Source organism: Spermophilus citellus (genome assembly GCF_964194105.1).
Source record: "Spermophilus citellus genome assembly, chromosome: 4".
In the NCBI taxonomy this organism is placed as follows: domain Eukaryota; kingdom Metazoa; phylum Chordata; class Mammalia; order Rodentia; family Sciuridae; genus Spermophilus; species Spermophilus citellus.
This window is the reverse complement of record NC_138185.1, coordinates 30,944,838-30,966,136: the sequence shown is the minus strand read 5'-3', so window position 1 is coordinate 30,966,136 and position 21,299 is coordinate 30,944,838. Positions and strand designations below refer to the sequence as shown.

General features: G+C 39.0%; 1 protein-coding gene across 3 annotated transcripts in view; it reads left to right on the top strand.

Moving 5' to 3' along the window:
* SLC23A2 (solute carrier family 23 member 2) overlaps positions 1-21,299 on the top strand; it is a 155,759-nt gene that overhangs the window by 8,965 nt on the left and 125,495 nt on the right. For all 3 annotated transcript variants that reach the window (XM_081289303.1, XM_081289304.1, XM_081289302.1), the window contains exon 2: positions 13,209-13,314. The gene's annotated coding sequence lies outside the window, so the exon portion shown is untranslated. The remainder of the gene's footprint in view (positions 1-13,208; positions 13,315-21,299) is intronic.

Genomic DNA, 21,299 nt, shown 5'->3' with positions numbered 1-21,299 from the left:
GGGGATTAAACCCAAGGGGCCCTTTAACCACTGAGCCATATCCCCAGCCTTTTTAATTTTTTTATTTTGAGATAGGGTCTCATTAAGTTCCTGAGGGCTTCGCTAAATTGCTGAGACTGCCCTCGAACTTGTCATTCCCCCCCCCCTCCCCGCCCCTGCCTCCTGAGTTGTTGGGATTACAGGTGTGTGCCACCATGCCTGGTTCATTATTCTTGTTATTTATCGGAATGATGTTGTATACAATCTTTAATGGTATTGAAGAAGTGCCATCTTGTTGATGTCTTTTTCACTGAATTAAAATCTCAGTACTATACCTGTTGTTTTAATGAGCAAAGCCCATCCATCACCTTGACATCGACTTTGGAATCCTTGGTCGAATATGTCACTGTTATTGTAGTAATTCTCCATATAGTTGTGTTTCCCTGCTGATGTGAGGATAATCTCAAGTTTTCTCACCAGAAGGAATTAGTCCAGCTCTATATTTCTTTGGGTTCATCCCAAGGGCTTTTATTTTTTTAGCCCATGCTGTCGTATAGTACTGCTGCTTACATCTTTTGTTTCAGAGATTCTTTGGAAATGTTTTCTCCCTCAGAGAAGTTTTATGGGTTCTTGTTTCTCTTCTTTTATTCTTTATCCATGCAAAAGACAAGCGGAGTGTGTTAGCAGTGTCACTTGCTTTTTCTTCCTTCTCTCCTGGGTCAGCCCACCTAGATGCATTTGAGGTATTCCATTTTCTGCCTGCTACCACCCAGTGTGAGTACCTGCTCTGCAATTCCAAGGTGCCCATCCTAAAGCTCTGCATTCCCCCACTGCTTTCCAGTGTGATTGGTGCAGGGTGTGTGTTTGTACCCTTCCTTCCTGAGCACCTTATGCTCCACTGCTATAGACTCCACTGCAGGGACCAAGAATTTAGTGGGAGCAAGAAGATCCCCTGAACCCTTTGCAGAAGCCTGGGAGGTAGGCTAGGCAGGGAATCTGTTTTATGACTGCAGGTGATCTGTCAAAACACATAGGGTCACCAGGCCCAATGTAATTTCAGTAACATGGGAGGCTGGGGTAGGAGGATCACAAGTTCAAAGCCAGCCTCAGTAACTTAGTAAGGCCCTGTCTTAAAATTAAAAGTGTAAAAATAAAAAGGGCTGGGGATGTGGCTCAGTGGTTGAGAGCCCCTGTGCTCAATCCCTTGTACCAAAATGAACAAAAATAAAACCACACAGGGTCAGGTTCAGTTTTCGTGGTATTAGTTAGTGCTTGCTTATGGTGATATACCACAGAGCCTTTAACTTTCTTTCAGTTTCCATTTTTGGCTCTGAAATCTCACCTTATTGTTTTATTTCTTGAGGTATCTGTGAACTCCTAAACTATTTTTCAGTCTTTGTTTTGATTGACCCACTTTTCTTTGATATATATTTGTATAGATAGATAGATATCTTTTTTTAGATATCATGATGTGCATATCAAAGTTTTGTAAAACATCCACATCACTATATGTGCTGTGTTTTTGTTTCAGAGATTCTGTTTCATGAAAAACAAACTTGGTTATGACACCCTAAATTGATTGAAATATGCAGCTCTGAAATAAAGCCTTTGAGTAAGAAAGGTTATTGAGTCATACTCTTATGGATAAGCAACCACATGAGATTTTGTGGGAAAGGCAGGAGGTACTACTGATGTTCAGAATAATCTGAAGCTTTTTGAAAAAAAAGCTCTATTGAGATAATTTGCATACCCAAAATTCGCCCACCCCTTTGTTTATTTTTATATTTTATGTATTGTTTTGGTACTGAGGAATAAAACCTGGGACACTTTACCACTGGGCTACATTGCCAACTCCTTTTATTTTTTTGGTACCAGGGATTAAACTCAAGGGCACTTATCCCCAGCCCTATTTTGTCTTTTATTTAGAGGCAGGGTTTCACTGAGTTGCTTAGTACCTTGCTTTTGCTGAGGCTGGCTTTAAACTCAAGATCCTCCTGATCCACATTGCTTAGGGCTTTGCTAAATTGTTGAGGCTGGCCTCAAACTTGGAATTCTCCTGCCTCAGCCTCCTGAGTTGCCGGAATTACAGGTGTGCACTGCTGCATCTGGCAAAATTCACCCCTTTAAAAGATACACTTCAGTTGTTTCCAGCATATTCCTTGAGTTTTGTAATCACTTTTAATTTCAGAGCATTTTTGCCCTGTACCTATTTGCAGTCACTTCCTTTGCCCTTTTCCTCAGCCCCTTGCAGCCTCTGAATTAGTCTATTTCTATAGACTTGCCTAATCTGGACATATAAATGGAATTTTACATGCTGGGGTCTTTTGCAGTTCACTTTTTCACTTAGCATAAAGTTTTCAAGGTTTACCCATGTTGTAGCATGTGTCAGTACTTTCTCATGATTGCTAATAATATCTTGCCACATTTGGTTTATAATCAGTTGGTGGGCATTTACATTATTTTCACATTTTGGGTCTTAAAAATAATGCTACTATGAACATTTGTAAACAGATTTTTGTTTGGTTGTGTTTTCATTTTCTCAGAAAATGCCTAGAAGTGGAATTATTGGATCATATGATAATTCTATGTTTAACGTTTTGAGGAACTGCCAGAATGTTTTCCAAAGTGGGGGCATTAATAATACATGAGAGTTCCAATTTCTGCACATTCTCTCCAACACTTATTATTGTCTGTCCTTTACATTATAGTCATCCTAGCAGGTGTGCAATGGTTTTGATTTCTATTTCCCTAGTGATTAATGAGGTTGAGCACTTTTTCATGTGCATATCGGCCAATTGGTGTGCTATGTTTGGAGAAATGTCTATTGAAATCCTTTGCCCATTTAAAAAAAATTTTTTTTAATTGTTAGGTTATAAGAGTTCTTAATAGAATTAAGCATTTAAATTGTAACTCTTTTTTTTGTTTTTTGTTTTTGGGGTTCTAGGAATTGTACCCAAGGATGCATAATCACTGAGCTATATTCCTACCCCTTTTTATTTCATTTTATTTTTTATTACTTAAAGACGGGGCCTTGCTAAGTTGCTGAGGCCAGCCTTGAACTTTACGATCTACCCTCCAGCCTCATCTTGAGCTGCTGGAATTACAGGTGTGTGCCTTCCTGAAATCTTAAATATATTATAGGCACGTGCCACCACACCCAGCTAAATATTAATTCTTAATGCTCTGTATTTGCAAATATTTTTCTTCCCTTCTGTGGGTTGTTGTCTCACTTTCTTGCTCAGACCCTTTGAAACAAAATTTAAATAAAGTCCCATTTATCTATTCATTTGAAACTGATTTTAAAAAATTGTTATGAGGCCATTGTGATTACACATAATAATGGAGTTCATTTCCATTTATTTTTTTGTTGCTTGTGCTTTTGGTGTCATATCTAAGGAACCACACCTGACCCAAGGTCATAAAGATTTATCCCTCATTTTCTTCTGAGAGTTTTATAGATTTTAAGCCTTAGACTTCTAAGATCCATTTTGAGTTACTTTTTTTTTTTTTTTACTATGTTGTGCCATAGGGGGTCCAACCTCCTTCTCTTAACATTCTTTTACAGTTGCCTCAGCACCATCTTGTAGAAAAGACTACTCTTCCCTCACTGAATTGATTGACCCCTTTGTTGAAAATCACATATTAAGGTTTATTTCTAGATTCTGAATTATCTTCCTCTAATCTATAGTTTATCTTTATACCAATTTTTATGTATGCCCTATTACCACACTATCTTAATTACCATAGCTTTGTATTAAGTTTTGAAATTGGGAAAAGTAAGTCTTTCAGTTTTGTTTTGTCATTTTTATCTTCAGGATTGTTTTTGGCTGTTATGGGTCCTGTGTATTTCTATGTGAATTTCAGGATTTGTCAATTTTGGCCAAAAAGGCAGATGAGCTTTTTATAGTGGCTGCCTTCAATTGGTAGATCAGTTTGGGTAGTATCAACAAGATTTTTTTCTCTTAGTATTGGGGACTGAACTCAGGGGCACTTGATCACCAAGCCACATCCCCAGCCCTATTTTCTTTTTTATTTAGGGACGGGGTCTCACTGAGTTGCTTAGCTCCTCACTTTTGCTGAGGCTGGCTTTGAACTTGCCATCCTCCTGCCTCAGGCTCCCCAGCTGCTGGGATTATGTAAGGCCTGTGCCACTGAGCCTGGCAGTGCTCATCAGTTTTGTTAGTAGATTGGGATCATCTGGGGAACTTTTTGTTTTGTGTTTTCAGTGCTGGGGATTGAATCCAGGCACACTCAACCTCTGAGGTACTTCCCCAGCCCTTTTTCATTTTGAGATAGAGTCTTGCCCAGACTGATGTCTTAAATTGTGATCCTCCTACCTCATCCTCCTAAGTGGCTGGGATTACAGGCATCCCCAGCTCATCTGGGGAACTTTTAAAAACTGGATGACAGTTTTTAAATGATGCCGGGTGTCATCCCTGAGACCGGGGTGCAGTTGATTAGGAGTTCAGCCTGCGCTTTGGAGTTTCTACACATCTTTTGGGTGATTTCAACGTGAGCCAGGATTGAGAACCCTTGTAGAAAATCAGTGAAAGCTCAGGTGTTTACCACTTACATTTTGTGGTGCTGGGATCTAACCTAGGGCCTTGTGCATGCTAGGCAAATACTCCACCTCTGAGCTATGCCCAGGTATTTACCACTTTTAAAGCCTTTGCATAGATGACTGAACATAAGTTGGGATGGAAATGTGCAGGCATATTACTAATTATAGATCCTTGTGTTATCTTTGGTGACGCATATATAGAGAGTTCTGGTTGTGCACTATCTCAGCTTAATATGATCACTGATGACGTTCTTCCAAGAAATTTAATGATTTTTGCAGTTGATTTCCCCGTGGGTGTATAGAGTTGTCTGTTGTACGTAGAGAGCAAAGATAGAACAGAGTCCCTGGAGAGTGTCATTTCTCAGGAACTTTTTATGTACTTTGCCCTTTTTTGTAATTGGAAATGGATTGAGAAAAATATGCAGGAAATCCATAGCATTTTTAGGAATTATCATATAGAGAACACTGAGGCTATTGGTTAGTGTTACTGTTGAAATACTTGAAGCTACTGGTCAGAGATTAAGATTAGCAAAATACCTGAAAGTGGGACTGGCAATCCTATTTTGGAGATAGTAAGGAATATTAGGATTGTGGTAAAAATATTACATGGAAAGTAGCTTATTTCACTCATTGAGTATTTTTTTCGTTTCCCCTTGTTTTATCTATATATTTTAAACTTTTATTTAATTTATTTACTTATTTAATGAGGTGCTGAGGATTGAACCCAGTGTCTCACACATGCTAGGCAAGTGCTCTACCATTGAACCACAGCCTCAGCCTTTCTGGTTATATTTGAAAGTAAATTTTTTTTTTGTATATTTATAAGTGTATATACCTATATATAATGTGTATCTGTATTTGTTTCAAAATGCAGATCATACAGGGGCTTTTTAATCCTCTTAGCAATGTGTCTTAGGAACATGACTGAATCATTAAATCGTTCTTTAAAACATGGTTTTTAATAGCTCATTTGTGCTGAATGCATCATGGTTTACTTGATAAATCCTTTTACTGTTGGGTCTGTAGCTTATGAGTCTGTTTTTTTTTCTGTGAATGACATAATATGATGATGATCAGCCTTGTGTATAAATCTGTGTTCACTTTTCTGATAATTTTTAAAAATTTTTGAAAGTGACATTATTTGCATTTGTATGACTTAAACATACATAACATACATATGTGATAGCTCCTGCGTTTATTCAAGTTAATATATTGTGAATTACTGCTATTTTTTTTCACTTTTTGCCCATTTGGGCAGAAAATAGAATCATCATGTTTATTTTGCTATTCTTTTGATAGCTAGTGCGTTTGAATATTGTTTAATGATTCCTTTGTTATTTTATTTGGCTTATTCATTTACTTTATAAGTTTTTCTAGTCTCCTGTCTATATTTTTTCCCTTGTGATTTATAACAGTTTCTTTTGTATCAAGGATATTAGCACTTAAATATTATAAATACTTTCCCCATTTTGTCTTGTAATTTTATTTCATGATGCATTGGGGAAATAAATTTTACTTGTAGGTCATTTTTCTTGGGTTTAATTTTCAAATTAGAAGTCTCATTTTTCAAACCTTAAAGTTTCAGAAGATTTTTCTTAAGGTTGAATAAAAACCTTAAGAACATGATTTTATTTGAAGTAATTTTTATATTTCAATTTGTGTACTAAAATATTATTATAAGTAGGTAGTGGGGGGAATAAAGCAAATCTTGAACTTTATTATTTTTCAGCAGCATAGTCTCAATAAACGAGAGCTTCTGGAGATTGTGTATTCCAGATAAAAAGAAAAAGGTGCCAAGGAGTTATTTACAGATTTTTCCACTCAAGTTTTAAGTTTGGGTACTTTTGGTGTTTAGTTCCTTGGGGTGCATAGAGTGTTTGTTTTGGGTTGATGGAACTTTTTTGCTCTAATTTCTTAGTTTTGCTCCAATTTAGAATTACAAAGTAAAATTTAAGAGTTTTTCATCAGACTTATATGATAGCCGTAAATAACTCTTTTTAATGTCATCCTTTAGGCTTGTTATTAAAAAAAAAAAATGAGCCTCCTTTTGTATTTCAGGTCTCTGGAAACACTTGTCTTAACTAGGTTTTAGGGGTCATTAGTCTTCCTGACTCCTTGAGGTTGTGTACGGAAATTAACTTTGTTTGCAGCTTGCCTGGCATCTGGTATGGCGGGGCGTGGGGCTCAGCGCCCTCTGTGCACACCATGGCATTTTCCTCCAGACGGTTTCTAATGAGAAATGAGATCAGTCTGGGTTCTGTTTCTAGAGCTGCCTCCAGCTGGGTGAGTCCTTCCTGTCTGTGCCCTCCACTGTCCTTGGAGGGAGGGGCTGCCAGATTCTGGGCTTGGTGTTTATCCCTTTACCCATCTGTGCTGTCACAGTCTTTGGGCATGGTGCTGGGTTGGATGTGGGGGCACAGCTGGGAGGAGCAGCCTTCCCTTGCACTCGGGCAAAACCATTTCCAGGTCTTCCTAGTTCTGAGTTCAAAATTCTGACCCCAAGTCACTGTAGTCAACACTCCAAGACATTTTAGAAAAGGTTTTAGGAAGTTTTGCGGATAGTTCACATAACATAGCCTTTGTAGCAGAGTTGGAGCGCTAGTTCATATGCAGAGGCACAGTTGATTAAGGGAAAAGCCAAACCATTTTTGTTATTGAGTTTGACTTATTACCCCTGGTAATTGCCATTGGACTGTGTTTTTACTTTTGATATTTTTGCCAGGCTGTAAATTGGGAAAATTTTTTCTTCTCCTTCTTTTCTTCCTCCTCCTCCTCTTTTTTTTTTTTTTTTTTTAAATACCTGGGATTGAACCCAGAAGTGCTTGACTACTGAGCCATATCCCCAACCCTGCTTATTTTGAGACAGGGTTTCACTAATTGCCAAGGGCCTTGATATATTGCACGACTGGCTTTGAATTTGTAATCCTCCTGCCTCAGCCTCCTAAACCACTGAGATTATAGGTGTGTGCCACAGTACCTGGCAAAATTGGGGCATTACTTCTTAGACCCTTCACATAATTAGAATTGGCCGAGCCTCCATTTTCTCCTCTCTCCCCTTCCCTTGTTTTCCTAGGATTGAAAGTTTAATATCCCATTTTAAACATGGGATTAAACATGCTAAGTAAAGTCATCTTTAAATTTTTTTGAAGATCTTAGTTGTGCCAACTAAAACTTTGAGCACGATTATTTTTAGTGACTTGTTTTATATATGTATTTATGAATTTTAAACTTTTGAAAAATTACAAATATAATGCATGTTCATTAGTAACACACAAAGCAGAACAGCATAAAGAGGACATTACCTGCCATCTGACACTCTTGGAAGTCAATACTTAGATATAATCTGTCACAGTCGATACATAGGTAAGTGTCCCGCTCTGCCTGACTTATTGACCAAGGGTGGTTTTTATGAAGTGGAAATGATCTGCTCTACCTTCCCCACTTAGTAACAGATGGACTGTTTTCCTATGTCATTAGATATTGTATTACAGAATGACTTTATAGTATTTTATCATAAAATACCCAGATTACCCAGATGTCATAATTTATTTAGATAGTTCTTAAACGTTGGACATTTACTTATTCTATAACTAAAGTGAGTATAGTTATACTCATCTAGTGATTTTCATAAAACAATTATTTTTGTTCGATGTGTACTTTTAGAGGGATGGATGTTAAATGTTAAAAAAATTTTTTTGGGTACTGAGGATTGAACACAAGGATGCTTAACCACTGAACCACATCCCCAGTCCTTTTTAAATTTTGTAACAGTATCTTGCTAAGTTACTTAGGTTCTCACTATGTTGTTGAGACTGGCCTCAAGGTTATGATCCTCCTGTCTCAGCCTCCCAAACTACCTGAATTATAGGCGTGCGTCCCTGCACCTCGCTTAAAATGATTTTTGACCAAAAACATCTAGCTGCAAATAACGATGACTGTTTCTCTGATTTTGTAGTGGGATGTGACTTCCTAAGTGTGGAAGTGATAGGAGGTCATTGCAGAAGGAGATTCAGATTTGACTTCAGAAATACTTTTTTAAATGACCTTTGTTTTAAGTGGTATAAACAAATGGCAGCACAACAAAGGGTTAACTTTAGAATTCTTGCAAATGAATAAGAAAAACTCTAGCACCTATTGGAAAAAAATGGGTAAAAGGCACTTACTCTTCATAAAAGAAGACACACACGTGAATCAAAGGAATCAAGATTGGAACCAGATGTCAGTCTTTTCATGTCAAGAATTTTTTTCTTTTGAAACAAAATAGGAATGGCAATGAGGTTAACTCAGTTTCCTTCTCTTATACTTTGTCGGTTTATCAGTTTTTTCCAGAAGAAATTGGGAAGCTTTCCCGTTTCCCATTTCTTACCCGAAAGGTTGGGAAATAACTAACCTGTGGACTAGTCTGAGCATGCATCCTTTTTTGAGGCTGTTTCTTTGCTTTTTGTAATTTTCTCTACTTATTCAGGTTTTCTCTACTTGTTCAGGTTTTCTTTTTTACAGTGTTGAGGATGAAACACAGGACTTGTGCATGCTAGACAACTGCTCTACCACTTGTAGAGCCCACTCAGCCCAGCCTTGTTCATGTTTTTAAAAAAAAAATAGTTTTCCTAAAAAATTTGCCAATTGCGTCATGAGTTCCAAGTGTACACTTGTGTTTTGTTTTGGTACTAGAATTTTGTTTTTTACTTTTTAATTTGTTCTAATTAGTTATACATGACAGCAGAAAGCATTTTGATTCATTGTATGGTACTAGAAATTTAATTCATAGGTGCTTTATTTTTGAAACAGGGTCTCACTGAGTTACTGAGGTTGATCTCAAAACTTGATCCTTCTGTCTCAGACTCCAGAGTCGCTGGTATTACAAGCATGTGCCACTGTGCCCAAAGTTGTTGTTGTTGTTTAAATCTTAAAAAAAAAAAAAAAAAAAGAAAACACACAAAACTAAATATAAAAGCATAAAGAATAGGTAGTGTGTTGTTTGCCCTAGTTTTCTAATAGTATCTTTGACTTATACAGGAAGTGTTTCTAATTTGCATTAGATAAGTTTTAGTTCTAGTTTTGTAAATCAGGAGGTGTTTTGGCCTTTACTGAATTTAACAAGTATTTGGCAGCTCAGAGATGCTGATCTGTGGATGATGTGGGCCCTGGGGTTCTATCCTTTCTGTTTTTGAAACATTTTACATCCCTTTTTAAAGAAAATGATGGAGAGACTCAGGGATGGATGTTAAATAACATGGTAAAAGACAAAAACTGGCAGTTTGGTATGATTTCCTTCTCAAATTTTTGGTGATATTTGTTTATTTTCTCTATGAAATTAAAGTCTGAAAGCTACAGCATATTCAGTTAGGATATCTCTTATCCTAAATGCATGAAACAGGAAGTGTTTCAGATTTTTTTTTTAATATTTGCATATACATAGTGAAAAACCTTAGGGATGAGACCCAAGTCTACACACAGAATTCATTTGTTTTATATATGCCTTATACATAGAGCCCAAAGGTAATTTTTTCCCCTATATTAGGGGTTAAACCCAGGGTTTTGCGCATGCTGTATTACTGAGCAACACCCCCAGTCCCTGAATGTAGTTTTATACACTATATTAAAATAATTTTGTGCACTAAACAAAGTTTTATGACATCAAGTTTGCATTCAAAAAGCTTCAGATTTTGGATTTTTGAATTGGAGATGTTTAACCTTCAAGTACTTTTACAAACCACAATTATAGAGCAACAGAGTGGCTTGTGAGTTCAGCATAGCCTTCATGGGGAAAAGTCAGGTGGTCGACCTTGTGCTCCCTGTGATGTTCCTCTGGCCTGTTGCAGGGGTCTGGGCTTTGAAGTCAGCATTATGGCCTTGTGTGTGAAGGGCAAGTTTTCATATTTCCAGAGCTTGGTAGAGCCTACAAAGGGGAGGGGCATTCTGCCTGTACTCTGACATAAGTTCAAGGGTGCTTACTCACTGATAACCCAGTCTTGTTTTTGTTTGTAGAGTGGTTCTTCCTGCTTAACTCCTTTCTCAATGATTCCTTTCTCGAAAGTGTATTTGCATTTTTGCAGTATAAAAACTTCTGACCCAATTCTGTGGTGTGGTCCAGTGGAATAGGAAGCCAGACCTTTCCACTCATCTTACTAACCAGCCTAGAAAAGTACTTTCCAAAAATAAGTCTTTAAGGAGTCAAAGTATTTTTATGTGATCTTTCAGAATTTTTCTGGATTTGCAGCTAAAATGACATTTTTTTAATGTGAAATTTTGCCCTCATGGAACTTTTTTTTAAATTAACACGTCTTAGTTTTTAAAAAAAGGATTTACAAAAGAAGTGTACACATATTAGAAAAATTCTAACTTGTCAGAATTGTGTAAAGTAAATTGGAAAAACCGAATGATTTCTTCTACTCCTCTTCCCCACTTCAAGGCAGCTTGATGTGCATCCTTGCCAGCCCTTACCTGTGTACACAAATATGTACTGTTTAATTATTCTTTTCAATAAAAGTGGGATCATACTAGATATATTGTGCAACCTGCATTTTTCAAAGAACAGTATACATTATTATGGTTTATTTAGCTGAAAGTTAGCCTTTGTGTGTGTGTATGAGTTAAGTGAAAGACCAATGTTTAGTTTCTGGAGGAAAAGAAAAAAAAGAAGAAAATACAGGCTCACTGAAGGCTGGACTGGGGTAAGTCTGTTGGCATTTCAGTGCTTATTTACCTCTGGGCCTCTGGGCTTGATGCCGACTCGCCCAAGAGCTAATGGTAAGAGTTGAAAGATTCCCGGCACAGCTATTTTCCACTGAGAATCTGGCTAAACTGTGGGTTGCCTTGGGCATCTTTTTTCATTTGGGAGGACCATGCTCATGGCTGGGGCAGCACTGGCTGTTCCTAAGACAGCCACCAAGTGTGGCTCTTGAGTTATTTTTGTTGTGAAATGCATGCACAGGTACAAGAGTGTATAAAACATGTTCATTTAATGAATAATAAAAGAAACATCTGTGTACCTGCTGAGAACTCAGCTTCAGAAATAGTGTTTTCAGCTTTTTGAGAAGTACTATTCCAATGTATTAATGAGTCTATTTTTTTTTCCCATAAAGACAATACTTTCAGTTTATATTTGCATTGGCATTTAAGGTAGCCTAGAGTAGCAATTATAGGTGAGGGCTCTGCTGTACATCTGATGGGTTCTGACTCCTACACTCGTTGTTGCTTCCTGTTTTAAGTCCACAAACTTGACCAGGAGGTTTTGCGTTCCTGAGGTTTCTTACTGCAAACTGTTGACCTGGTAGCTCCCAAGGGTTGTTGTGAAGATGAAATGATGCACATGTGACATGTAATTAAAATGTTTGGCTTTTAAACTAAAAAACTCTTATTTTCTTTTTCTTTTAAATCAAAGTCCTGTGCTAGTGTATTAGCCCAACAGAGTGCAAAATTGCTTTTTTACAGGTGTCTAAAATACAATTGTTTAAAAATATTTTGTGCAATTGGAGAGTTGATTTTTTTTTTTTTTTTTTTTTTTTTTGTACTGGGCATTAAACTCCGGGGAACCCGGACCGTTGAGCCACATCCCCAGTCCTATTTTGTTATTTTATTTAGAGGCAGGGTCTCACTAAATTGCTTAGTGCCTTGCTGTTGCTGAGAGTGGCTTTGAATTCCAGATCCTCCAACCTCAGCCTCCCGAGCTGCTGTGATTATAGGTATGTGCCACCATTCCCAGCACGAGAGTTGATTTTTAAGGAACTGAGAGTGCAGTTTGTGACCCAGCCTAGAATTGGGCTGGTGCCTCAGAGACAGACATTCTATAAGAGTCAGGAAGTAATAGTTGAGTGCAGTGGTGCATGCTTGTAATCCCGGTGACTGGGAGACTGAGGCAGGAGGATCCTAAATTCAAGGCCAGCCTGGCAAGTTGGTGAGACCACTGGTATTTATGTAGATGTACGTAAGTGAATGAAAGCCTGGCTTTATCTGGGTAATAGCTTTGCAAGCAGTTTTTTTTTTTTAATTCGTAGTTGGACACAATTATCTTTATTTTGTTTATTTATTTTTATGTGGTTCTGAGGATCAAATCCAGCGCCTTTCACATTCTAGGCGAGCACTCTGTCACTGAGCCACAACCCTGCAAGCAATTTTTTCAAACATTTTATTAAGAGAATTTTCAAGCCTGGCATGGTGACATATATCTGTCATCCAGCAATATGGAGGCAGAGGCAGGAGGATTGCAAGTTTGAGGCCAGCCTCAGCAACTTAGTGAAACTGTGCCTCAAAATAAAAAGGTCTGGGGATATGGCTTAGTGGTAAAACGCCCTGGGTTCAAAAAAGCAAAACAAAAGAGTGAAGAAATAATAGAGTGTGTTCTAGGATTGGGCATGGCTGAGTGAGTATAGACTCCATTCATGCAGAGTGTCTCCTGGGTTTGTGATTACTTTTTGGGAGTGCAGGGGAGGGGTACTGGGGATTGAACTCGGGGGCACTGGACCACTGAGCCACATCCCCAGCCCTGTTTTGTATTTTATTTAGAGACAGGGTCTCACTGAGTTGCTTAGTGCCTCGCCCTTGCTGAGGCTGGCTTTGAACTATTGATCCTCCTGTCTCAGCCTCCTTAGCCCCTGGGATTGCAGGTGTGCGCCACTGTACCTGTCTATGATTACTTTTAATTTGTCATTTGCTTTTCTCTGGCTAGGACTTGACTCCACCAACCAGGACTTCTCGTGGGGCTTTGAGCTTGGACGTCGGCAGCACAAGGAAATGTAGCTCAGCGACTTGTAACGGGGAGAGCATATGGACAGGTCTGTACCACAGCATTTAGGTGGATCTAAAACACAATGCCCATTTCTGTGTTTCATGATAGAATTATGCTGACAGCTCTTTACCGTCAGAACCCTTTTGTACTTGACCTTGCCCTTTGTACATGTCAGGAATGGTCTGAATGCACAAACTGGGAATAACGAATTGTTAGGTTACTGTTAATGATAAGGTAATGGACTTCTTTAGGCCAAATTCCATGTAAGTAGATTAAACTAGAAAATGAACAGGCACAGTCTTGCCATTTATATTAATTACAAGGTAGGAGGTAAATATTTTCATATTTTTTTTTCCATGCTTTTGACTCTTTAAAAAAATCATCAGCAATCCTTTGTTCAGTGCCTGCTACTGTTGGGTCCTTGGTCAGGGTCACAGAGGAGTACACTGGGGTAAAGTGATTCAAGAACTGTTCCTTCACCCTTTTCCAGGCAATCTGTAAATATAACCACATATACATTGCTAGGGAGCATTCTTTTTTCCTTCTCCTTTCCTCTCCCTTATCCCAAAGTTCAATGGACACTTTTGGTATTTAAGTGTTTTTTTGCTCTTGTAAACAATATTACAATAGCTTTGTTCTTTTTGGAAAGAACAACCTAGTGCTAAGATTATTGGGCACAGTGTATATAATTTTAAAATTTTAATAGATATTGGCAAGTTGTCCAATACAAAAGCTACAAGAAATGACACTCCTATTGATATTGGGTCTGATGCTTTACCTTGTCCAAATTGGATGTATTCAGTATGGTGTGTAATGTTCTGTCAAGGTTATTTTTATTTATTTGCTTTTACATATAGTGAAATTCACTATTTAGGTATACATCTATAAAAGCTTTCATTAATACATACATTGGATCATTTTCTTTTTTTAGAAATACTTTACTTTCTAATAAAAGAAGCCTTATCTTACTATTAAAAGAAAAAAAAAGGAACAGAACCAAACTTGGTATATTCTAAAAATTAGGAAGAAAAAGAGTATTCTTATTCCTACCACTATGAACATTTTTGTCTATTTGTTTCCATTTTCTTTTTCCTTTGTGTCCTGGAGTTTTTTCCCCCCTTAAGCCATTGTCATCAAAGTGTATATGTTACATTCTTTAAAACATTTATTAATGGGGCTGGGATTGTGGCTCAGTGGTAGAGCACTTGCCTAGCATGTATGAGGCACTGAGTTCGATTCTGAGCACCACATACAAATAAATACAATAAAGGTCCATCAACAACTACAAAAAATAAAAATAAAAAAAAATAAACATTAATGATGATGGAGGTGAGGAAAAGAGTTTTGTCTAGGGGTATCTGCAAAGTAAATAGTTTCCAACTCTCCGAGTTTCAGTTATCACCTTTGGGTTTCATTCACAAAGCTCTGTCCCTGCTGTTGTTTCATAGAGCTCTTCTCACAATATCTGGTAGTCTTTGGTGGGCACTTTTCAGATTTCCTCTGTACCCACTCGGATTCTGCACGTCCACACTTTTTTTGATTTGCCTCATATGCCCATTTCGTTACTTTTTCTGTTCCTAGGGGTTTTGGTTAGTTGGTTGTTTTGGTGGTGCTGGAGATTGAACCCAGGGCCTCATGCATGCTGGACAAGCACTCTACCACTGATCCAGATCCCAGACCCCATTACCTTACTGATTTCTGGAGAGGGCATCCTTGTTCTTTTCTCTGACACCAAGTCTTCACCTGTTTCTTTGAAATCATTTCCTCTTTCATCTACTTTGTCACTTCCATCTTCTTAGTTGCCAAGGTCCTTAGATAATTGGCCTTCAAAGACCATGAGTTCTGTATCTATGAATTTAACAAACAGCAGATTGAAATCACTGCATCTGTACTGAATATGTATATATATTTTTTGGCCATCATTTCCTAAACAATACAGTATAACAACTATTTACATTGTGTTAGTTGTGATAAGTTATCTAGAGATGATTTAAAATACACAGACCCATGATGTTATATGCAAAAACCGTGCCATTTATATAGGAACTTGAGCATCCATAGATTAGGAAGGATGGACTGAAACCAGTCCCCAGCAGACACCCAGTGACAGCTGTACTTGGGTTAACATAGTAGCCTCTTTTCTGTGTAGTGCTAGGGATGGAGCATGGGGCCTTGCACATGTTATGCAAGCACTGTACCATGAAGCTCTACCCCCAGACCTTTTTATTTTTTATTTTGAGGCAGAGTCTCAGAGTTTGTCAAGGCTGGCCTTGAACTTGAAATCCTCCTGCCTTATCTTCACAGTCACTAGGATGGCTGGCGTGTGCCGTTGTGCCACTTGATGTTGAGATGATCTTGCAGTGGACTTTCTGCTGTCGTCACCTGCCCAAAGCGTGTATTTCCTAAAGCTGTGTTACAATTAGTTTGACTTTTGAGGTTCCTCTGACCCTTTGAAAATCACTTTGAAACCTATGGAGATAAGAGTTTTGAAGAAACAAGTGAGGATTTCATGTCCAAGTGGAGGGATTTTCTCCTCCACTTCACCCTGGGCCATGGCGAAGCTGGTGTTTTCTGTTCTGGAGACTCCTCATACACCAGTCTTCATCTGGACCTCCCTGGTGGCCTTCCTGTAAGGCTCTGGCTGTCTTGCAACACTGACCTCAAGTTCCACTTCCCAAAGCCATGTCTGATGATTTCGAGCCTGGAGTTCCGTTCTCCCGACTCTCCCGAGCCGTGCTGTGGTTACTGTGTGTTTCTTCTGTTATTTACTCATCATCCTTGTCTGTTCAGTGGGCGGGCAGATTGCCTCCAATGTGGTCCGTTTCCCTATCCACACTTAGACCATTGTCTGAATCAGGAAACTAGTCAACAGTTGGATTCATTCCATTTGTTTTTAGGCTTTCAGTACAGATCCTAAACTACCTTATTAAATTGAGAAAAGAGAAGACCTTTCATCTTTGTCATCAAGAACATACAGGTGTCATTTTGGTACCTGGCCTTTATAGCTGAGAACACCTGTTCTAGTCAGTGCCAGGAACCTGGTCCAGGTGCATTTTAGAAGTTGCTAGAATATCACAGATGTAGAGGGAGTTGGATATAAACTCAATCAAAAGCTTTGAGCAGTGAGGAGAAATTCTCATTTTATGGGTGGCCGATTTCCTAGAGGCCTCCCTGGTAATTCTGGTGTTTTTGGTTTATAGACTCTGTGTGCTGTTGACATCAGTGTCTTATTTTCTCATTACTAAACATGTTATATAAAAATGTTGTATTGTTTATGGTTCGACTCATAGCAACAAGAGAATTAAATATTTACTGGAGAAATTGGGCAGTTTCAAAAACCTATGTAAACTCTGGTGGTGATTATAGAGCTTACATAAGAAGGAAGAAAAGAAGATGGAATGGTTGTGTAACGGTTACCATGAAAGAGATTCCAAGCAGATTAGAACAACTCTGGACTTTTCAATTGGAGATTTTTTTAAAAATCAGCAAGTTAGTGTTGGATTAAGACCAACTGATTATGCTGACTTTCTGCGTGCTATGGAAAAATGTACCAATAAATTGTTCCGTTCTTTCTAATGATAATCCTTTTTAAATACAGGTATTATTTTGTTTTAGGTTTGCCATCCCCAGCTGGAACCTTTAAATACAGGTATTATTTTGTTTTAGGTTTGCCATCCCCAGCTGGAACCTGCAGTTTGGTAGTTATAAAGTCCTTCTGGATTTGAGCAGTGTTTACCTTGTGGGCTCTGTTTTATTTAGATTTCTTACGCTGGTTTTGGGCTTCCAGCAAAGAGCCCCTGAGTCCAGCCCTTCTGACCTTTCAGCTTACGCTTGTTCTTAGCACATGGATTTCTGCTTCAGCCTTGTTCACATCTGGCTCCTTCCTTCCTTCTCCTGGTTCTGCATGTGTGAAAATTTAGGTCACGGCAGGCAGCTGCTGTCCATGCAGGCTGCAGAGCTAATTGTGTAGAATATCAATTATAGGATTTGTTTTGGTGTTTGGGCCAAGATACATGGCCATGCCACTGTGTGTGTGTGTGTGTGTGTGTGTGTGAGAGAGAGAGAGAGAGAGAGAGAGAGAGAGAGAGAGAGAGAGAGAGAGAAGTCAGGGTATCAGAAGTTCTCACACTCAGCATGATCACCATGGTTGTGTGTGTGCTTGGAAGTGCCATTTTCTTTTCTCATTTCCTTGAATCCACTTTCTTGAGACCAGTACACCGTACAGTACAATTATAGTAGGAGTCACACAGGTAACTTTTTTTTTTTTTTAAAGAGAGAGGGGGGAGAATTTTTAATATTTATTTTTTAGTTCTTGGCGGACACAACATCTTTGTTTGTATGTGGTGCTGAGGATCGAACCCGGGCCGCACGCATGCCAGGCGAGCGCGCTACCGCTTGAGCCACATCCCCAGCCCCACACAGGTAACTTTTTAGGAGCTACATTAAATAAAATAAAAAGAAACATATGGAATTATGTAGTAGCTAATCTGCACCAGGAAATCTACCACTGAGGAATGTTTTCAACTTCTAAGCTGTGGGATTTTTGGTATTTCATAGGGTAGGCCACTTGTGTTTCAGGAACTGCAGAATAATGCATACTCATAGCCGAGTGATGTCCCCACAGCTTCCCTTTCCTCACTTTTTCCCTTTCAACTTTAAAGGTTTTCCTTTTCCTGGAAAATACTTATGAATCAGTTCATCAGGTAAATTGATTCCCCACCACCCTGGCTTAAAAAAGAACAATTTTTTTCTTAACATATTCTAAATTAATGTACATATGTTTAGCAGTTTTTTAAAACCCAAGAATCTCAAATATGTTCCATAGCTTATAGTCTTAGACAAGTTGAAGTTTAGGGTTTCAGTATTGTTCTTAGGCAATACTTTTTTCAAAGGGGTACATAAACATTGTAGAAAAACAAGAACATAGAAAAAGTCAATCATCTGGAGATAATCACTTTCCATTTTGGTATTTCTCCCTTTTCTTTGTTCCTAGAGATTGAAACCAGGGGTGGTTTACCACTGAGCTGCATCCCCAGCCTTTTTTATTTTGAGGCAAGGGTATCCCTAAGTTCCTGAGGCTGGCCTTGGACTTGCAATCTTCCTGCTTCAGCCTCCTGAGTCACTGGGTTAAGGGTGTGTACACGCTACCTTGGCCAGTTGTTTCCCCTTTTCTGCATGTATATATGTACACTCATTGAAAAGGAATCGTCACATTGGGTTACGACCTGCCATTTTCTTGTCCACTTACAGATACACTCAACACATTGCCATGACGGTGAGCACTGCTGTTACCAGTATTTTAATGCCCATGATATTCTGTTTTGAGATTACAGGGACTGGTGATGTGGCTCTTATACAGTGCTTGCCTAACATGTGCAAGGACCTGGGTTCAATCCCCAGTGCTGCAAAAAAAGAAAAGGGAAAAAAAAAAAAAAAAAAACATAGGCAGTAATGTTTTCCTCTCCAATTTGGGTTACTCTAAGCAGTATTTTAACTCTCAATACTGAAAAATTTGAGCCTAATTTAGCTTATTAGGATCAATTTCTTTAAGAGTAAAATTGTTGAGTCAAAGTGTATGTATATTTTTAGAGCTTTTGATTGACGATGTTGAAGGACTACCTAGAAACATTTTGCACCACGTCATGTGCTTCTCTGCTAAAGGGACATTAATGATAATTTGGCGATTTTATGATTTGTTGAGTGAATTATAAGTGGTAAAATTTAATTTTCTGCTCTTTTTATGATTTTTCACATTTTTCTTATAAGAAAGCTCACACATGATCATATTCCCTTCAGCAATCAATGGAATGAGAATCCCATTAAACTAAAAAATGAGCCTTGGCAGTTTTGGCAGTTCTTGGATCGAAGCAGATTACTTCTGAGGCTATGTGGCTAAGGTGTCCTGAAGCCAGTGTGCAAGAGGCCTGCACTCCTGACGCTGTGATTTGCCCAACACGTTTTCAGGTATTCCCTTTACAAAATATCATTTTTTGCTAGCCACAACTTAGGAACCATAGATTCAGACATGTGGATTCCTCGCTGCATGAACTCAAGTGTCGATCTGGATAAGGAAGGATAGTTGGTATGAATCACGGTCATTGCTTCAAGGGAATGGCAAAGGGCATAGTGTATGATTTAGATTGTGAGGAGTCTGAAAAGGATTTGCTACCATCGATGTTAAATAGAGATCTGAAATATGACTAGGAATTCTCCAGGGTCACAGTGATTCCAGGTAGAGAGAACAGTGGGCCAAGTCTTTGGTTCAACCACACTGTCAGTTTTGAAGACTGCCCCAGTCTTCTGTGAAACCCTTTAGATTCTTCACTGTCATCTGCCCACTTCCTGGCCATATTTTATGCTCCTTAAATGTCAACTCCTGGCTTGTCACTTTCTTTCTACTGTGTCTTCTAGGCTCATATGGCCTCTGGACCTCTCTGTCCCTTCACTTTCTCTTTTGAAGGAAGCTTCACCTCTGCTCATCACAGCCTTGTCATCTCCCAGGTGACACTTTGGAGAGCTCAAGTTTAGAGAGTGTCCTGTGTGCACTCTCGCTGCCCTTTGTAGCTCACGCCTCTGCTCCGGCAGTCCTGTTCTTCATACCCTTTGGTGGTCTCTAGCTTCACCTTCCTGGCCCCTTTTACCTGCAGTTGACTCTGTAGGTAGGCATGGGGCTGTCATCTTACTAGCTTCACACTTTCTTTACTCTGAGCTACCCCTGGAATTGTCAAGTTTCCTCAGTGATTCAGTCCTGTTTTGTGTGTGTGTGTGTGTGTGTGTGTGTGTGTGTGTGTGGTTGTTGTTGGTTGAACTCAGCTGGAGAGAAGCCAACTTTCTCTCTCAGTAATTTGAGTTCTAGGCACAAAGGGACTTGAATTTTGAATTTTGTCCTCATCTCTGGTCAGATCCTTTTACTTATCCTTTTCCTCCCTCCACAGCCTCTTCTGTCCACTCTCATACATAGCCTCCTTAGTCTCCACCATGACCTGCACCGCTCAGTTCATTAAGAAAATAAGTCATCAGATAAGTGCCCCACCCCCACTTCCTGCCCTCCCGCCTCCTGCTGTGTTGACTGATGGTGGCTGCCTATCTGTGTACATCTCTGTCCACAGAGGACAAGGCAACCACTGCAGAGGGTCTGTGTGGAGCTGTTGTAACAGATTCTGAGCATTTTCCTCCCCAGGTAACGTCAGAACTGCTGTCACTGCTGTGGCACAGTGAGAACTTTTGGTGTCTGGCTTTTGGGGAAATGTCTATAATTTCATGGAAGATGGAGTTTTAGAAGTGGTATGACCCTAAGAGTGGGGAGGTTTCCCTGCCCAGATGGTAGAGCTTCTTCATCCCATCTTCAGGGGCATTTTTTTTTTAATCTTAGTAAGAATACTTTAGAGGGTCATTGCCCTCCCTCCCCCATGAAAGTGGGGTTAGAGGTGAAGAGGGCATCACATTTATTTGTAGTTAAAATAATAGGTAGAGAATAAAAATAAATAGATAAAGGAATAAAATTCAAAAGGCTCTGTGAGATTCCAGTTCCCTTCCCTGGAGGCAACTGCTTTATTGGGTTTTGTGGATCCTTCTAGAGATAACCTTTCTTTGAGACAAAGTCTCACTGTGTTGCTGAGATTGGCCTTGAATTTAGGATCCTTCTGCCTCAGCCTCCTGAGTAGCAGGGATTATAGGTGTGTTGCCACCATGTGCCATCATAGAGATAGTCTGTCAAGAGTTTTTGTTTCTAATTGTGAAATTACAAATATAAAGAAAATGAAAGAATGAACACTTGTGCCAGGTGCCCAGATCTAATAAGTCTAAGCATGTTGTCATTTTTGCTTCAGGTTTTTCATTTTACAGAAAATAAAGCATTACAGGTATCCTTTTAGTGACTTCATTTATCTTATCTCCTCCTCCTTTCTTTTCAGAGCAGCTTTGCAGCCCATGTTTTTCCTTCTGTGAGACATGTTTACACATCCATAAACCACGGTGCAGTATTGACTGCATCATTAAAACCATAAGTGAAGGACCTCATGGGGTGTGTGT